Consider the following 6,009-nt stretch of genomic DNA (forward strand, 5'->3'; position numbering starts at 1 on the left):
GAAATAATGAGATGATGGTCAGGAATAAGATGGGGCGTTTTTGAGAGTGTGTAGGTCTCTAAATTAGCTAATGTAATTAAGTCGGAAACTAACAAGCAAAGGACAGAAGACCATATGCTTACAGTGCCATATTTCTTGGCATTTTTCTGGTTGTGCTCATAAATTAAATGTCCCTTACATACCTATCTACGAATTAATATTGGAGGGTACCTATACATAATGTTCCCAAGGCTACCTAGGTAGGTACTCTGTATATTGTAACCTACCTAGGTATGTAGTACCTCCAATCACAAGGCATATTGTTATACCGCCTGGTACCGTCAAGTATCAAAGGCGGGGCCGCCAAGTTAGGGATACCAATGTTGGTGACTTCGCCCATAAATAGAGAAGCTACTGTACTACATTGACATAACAGCGCAAAATGGTGGCGCTATGTTTCAAGCCACCTATTGAAGAGCAACAAGGCCAAGTATGCCTATCATAATGGCTCAGTAAAAATGCAGTTTATCGACCAAGTATTATCTTTGGTATACAGGTAGCTTTGGATACTAAACCCACGTTCTCTGATACCTAGAATTCCATCTAGAATTCTCCTTAGATTTGTATTGCTCAGCCGCACTGCATAGTTCAGCTTACGGGAGCACATCATGTGTCGGGTTCACTAAAAATCATTGCCATCTTCAAGGTGAAATTTACAACCCGAAGTGACAAACATTCACCCAACCCAGGATGGGCCCAGTATCGGAAATGAAGGCATTCTTCTTGATATGTCTAGAATGAATTACATTATACTATCAGATGATGGCAAGGTAGGTAGTTAATGTTGGCCCGGGGGCTCGTTGGGGCGATGGAGTGGCAGCCTTGGACCCTTATAATATCGCTGTCCTAGCAGGAAGGGATTCAACCGTCGGTGTGGCTGGTCTTGTTCTTGGTGGTAGTAACTCGCTACTCATGCATATGGCTTCCAGTAGTTTTACTAGGCTTTTAATAGGGTTATTACCATTTATCGTCTACATATCGTCTCGTAACAGATAACGTCAATAATTTTCGAGGTAATAGGTTGTTCTTGCAGATGGAACTGTCATGGATGTTAACGTAGACAGAAAGAAAGACTTATTTCGGGCTCTTGAGGGTGGTGGACTAAACTGTGGCATCGTTACTAGGTTCGATCTTGAGACAGTACCCATTTCTAGAATCTGGTTTAAAATCGCCGTGTATTTTCTACGGATTTTCCAAGCATTCCGGCGCGGTACGTAATTTCGTAGTCCATAGTATTAACCCGCCGATTGTTCTAGCCACGACTTCAGGGGTGTTAGCCCCTAAGTTGATGTCCAGCTCTATAAAGACGTGTACCAATTTTAGTTACGAAGCTCTCAAGCTGTACGAGAGGTCGCAGGAGCTAACTAAACATTAGTCTTTCAGCATGTTCCTACCAGTATGGTACAACAAGGAAGAAAGAAAGGCGAAAACCCCTTGGCTCTAGAATTTAAGACGAATATCGCAAAGGCATGGTTCAAAACAGTTATTCCAAGGATTATAGGGCGATGGCTTCCTGCTTTCTAGTATTTTAACAATTGCTAGGCAGCTTTTCTATATTTTTTTAACGAAACTGTGTTTTAGATCTAAGTGTGTGCAGTGGTGTGTTGCTTTGGGAGGTAACGATGTCTCGGTCCCTAAAAGGCCTGCTGATCGCAGCATTACGGCTGTTAATGAGCCTATCGGTATTTCTAACAAGGTAATTTATGAGGGGGTGGAAGATGACTTATCATAGGGAATATTGACATGTAGAATATAATAATTAGAGTATGACAACTTATAGCCAATACTTTCGATTTTGTACTGAAGGGGTGAGAAGTATGCATATCGACAAGTTTTTATACGACTCCTATTGGTAGTATTGATATATTAATTTGACGCATAGAATTTGAACCGCAAATAAATGCAATAATACGACCGACTTTATCTCCGATATCCTAAAGTAACCACATAAACAAGTCCTACCGCGTTCCGTTAAGACATCTACTATCCACAGTGTAGCAGCCTCATCACTTGATCTCTAGGTATACATCTTATAAACATCGTCTATGGTGTGAACTGTTAACAGATCGTTGTAGATATCTGTATAATTACCTACCTATGCAGCATTCATGGCTATTGGAGTCTGTTTTCTTGATACTAAAAAGGCATTTGAGTTAAAGTATGGAATTATATCCCCAGATGGTTCCATAAGTAAAATCTGTAGAAATTATTTTCTTTGTGTGCCGATTGGACGAGGGAAAAATCCACCTTCAGTGATGGTCGCAATATTAGGCCTCTATACCACTCAATGTTACATTCGCTCCTCAGCTGTCAGTTGAATGTAGACGAATTGGGGGCCATTTTCTCCTTCTAGGTAGGTAGTTAAGAACATGCTCAAGTAGGCAACTTTAGGAGACAAATTGCGCTGAGTAATATAATATGTAGGGTTTCATACTCGTAGAATTACTTTGGGAGGAATAACATACGTGAGGCTCTTATACAAACCCTGGGATAAATGTATCGGCCGTCGCATTTCAGTAAACATCAAATCCACCCCTTACTAAATACCCCAACTATCAAGCTCTATTAGTGTCTATAATCAACCTTCCTATGAAGTATTCAATGGACTCCCTTTCGAATCAGTTACCACCGGAAACCGACCTTTGCAAAATACCGACTGGTGTTCCTCCTCCTGGACAATCTTCTAACCTCGACAACGCAGACCTGAAGTCTTTGACAATATCCCTCGGTGTTATCTTAACTACTATCGCGGTAGTCTTTAGCCTTGGTAGACTCTACGTCAACTTTCGAAAGTTAACAGCGGGTGATTGTGAGTTATCTACCTATGGTATCACTTGGGCGAAACGGTGTTAATGAACATCGACAAGTCTTTGTATTTGTTGCCATTATATCCAATACTACTACAGTAGTTTTGATGATTATCTGTATGGCATATCGTATTATGTCTTCTTATTCAGTCGATAACCTTCCCACCCCTAGATGCCAAATACTTCCGGCATGTATGGAACATACCTTTATGCTGGATTAATGATAACTACGGAAAGGTAAGAGAGCAACTAAGTCACTCCCTTACCTTTATGTCTTAGTCTAGAGATGACTAACATTGCGATATACCATATCTAGATGGCATTTGTCTGGGAGATGACCGCGACCTTCAGTACATTTCCTGGTAGAGCTGCTACTTTGCTACTGTTCTACCAGCTCTTTCCCATATCTCGCTCGATAGGTATAGCTATATGGATCGGCATGGCTATTAGTCTCATAATTACAGTTTGGACCATATGTATATTGTCTTACGGTTATGCTAACGAGAAAACTCGGGATCATCCCGAGGACACTGACGGCATTATAACCATGTGGATCTTACGATGGTCACTTCTCTGGGGTACATTAGATATCTTGATCGACATCTATATCTTCATCCTGCCGCTACCTATTATCTTTAAGCTAAACCTGTCTAAGAAGAAGAAGCTGCAGGTCTCGGCTATATTTTTCATAGCGTTACTGTAAGAAAAAAATGCTGTAGATGAGCCTTCCTTGGGTATTTATAGCTGATGTTCTCTAGGGGTATCGCTGTCAGTATCTTAACACTTGCATATAGAATAAAGGCATATCAGAGCCACAACTTCGATAGCACATACAACACTGGAGTTTTGATGATGTGCAGGTAAGCCTTCTATTTACATTTCATGCCCCCTATGCTTATTACGATGAAGAAAATATGCTAATATGACATGAACAATCTCTGCAGTCTTGTCCAGATGAATGTAACCCTCATAATCTGCTCTACTCCAGGATTCGTGGGCTTCATACGTCTCCATATCCTAGAGTCACGGGCCTTCAAGTCTCTCCGATCGATGCTAAGAGTCGGCGGCAAAGCACATGGCCGGTCCAGCCTATTCAAGTCCTGGCAGAGCCCCAATCGACCTCGTACCGGACGTGATGAACCACCAAAGCAAAAGCATAAAAGTTTAAGGAGCATGACAGATTGCGCCGAAGTAAGCGACACATGCTTACTCAACAACGGGACTACGGTAGATATCGATGGGCAGAGAAATACACCTACTGTCGGTAGCAAAGATAAGGAAGATGACATCCACTTGAAGGTGCTTAATATAGTGGATGTTGAACATAACTCGGCCTCACTTTCGCTTCAAAGCGACGACAATATATCTTCACATGTATGAATTCCAAGCAACGTATGTATCACACAGCGGATATGTATGATTAGGATATTCAAATGGAGCAATAATGATAATATATTAAATGATCTGATTGATTGTGTTGAGATCGTGGGAACGCGTTATGCACCAGGAATTACAACATTTAATAATACAAATTAATCTAATATCCTTTTAATTGAATATTGGCAAAGCTAAATAGCTAGTAGGCGGGGCTGTTATATATCGTCAAGTACCTCCCCCACCATACAAATTTATTACTGTATACTTGTACTTTCTAAAATGCGCACCTCTTTAAGCCTCGACTTCTGCATAGTCCGTGGTTGTGTCGTTTGCGAAAGTAAAAAGGGGTCGGATTCCACGAATCAAAATCAATCCCAATAATCTGGATAAAGTAAAGAAATAGTTAGCTATATTTATTAAACTAAAACATTAGCATAAAATCTTTTTAATTATAATAAAATTATAAAATTTATTTTTTAAACTATATATTATTTTTATATAATAATTATAATATAAAATTATTATATTATATATTTTATAATTAAAATATTTATTAATTTTAATTTGTTTTTAATTTAATATAAAAATATAATATTTAAAAATAATAAAATAATTAAAATAAATAATAATATTATTAAATTTAATATTTATAATATTTAAAATTATTTAATTATTAATATAATTATTTTTATTAATTATTTATTATTTATAATTATAACGTTTTAAAAATAAATATTTAATATATTTAAAAAATTATTTAAAAATAATTTTTTATATTATATAAAATAAATTATATTTATATTAATTTAACTTATAAAATAAAGTTTTAATATTTAATTAAAATGGATATTATATTTTATATTTATTTAAATAAAATTTAAATTATTATTTAAATTATTAACGTTATAAAAAAAAAATAAACTATTTAATAAAATTATTAAAATAACGTTTTTAATATATAAAAAAATATTTAAAAATATAAATTTATTACTAAAAAAACGTATTATATTATTTATAATAAATTATTTAACTATTATAATTTAAAAATTAATAAGTTTAAAAAAAAATAAAAATAAAACTAAAAAAAAAAAAAAAAAAAATAAAAAAGTTAAAAAATTTTATCGAATTTTATTTAAAAAATTATTTTAGTAAATTTAAATTAAAAATTGGAAATGGTTTAAAGAGAAATATTTTCTTTAGTTATATTTTTTTTAATTAATTATATTTTAGTATATTTATTTAAAATATTTTTAAATTTTTAATTTAAAATAATTTTAAATATTCTTTTTTTATTTAATATAGTAATAATTAAATTAATTAAAAATATTAATTTTAAATAAATAAAATTTTTATATAAAAAGTAAATATTAATTTAATTATTTAAATAGGTTATTATATATAAAATGTATATATTTTAAGTTAAAATTAAATAATTATAATATTGGTTATAATATAATAATTATAATAAAGGTTAAAATTTATAATATTATAAAATAATATTATATAAATATATAAAAAGGGTTAAAAAAATTAGGTAATTAAATAAATAGTTTTAAATTAAAAAATAAAAAATATTTTAAATATGGTTATAAATAATTATAAATAGTTATAAATATAAATATATAGTTATAAATATAGGTATATAAGTGTAAATATATAAATATAATATTTTAAAATTATTTAAATATTAAAATTTATAATATTATAATATAATATTATATAAATATATAAAAAATATAAAAAAATAATAAAAATAAAAAATTAATTTTAAATAATTAAAATAAAA

The sequence above is a fragment of the Daldinia childiae genome, assembly GCF_008694065.1.
Source record: "Daldinia childiae strain JS-1345 chromosome Unknown Scaffold19, whole genome shotgun sequence".
NCBI classification, from domain to species: Eukaryota; Fungi; Ascomycota; class Sordariomycetes; order Xylariales; family Hypoxylaceae; genus Daldinia; species Daldinia childiae.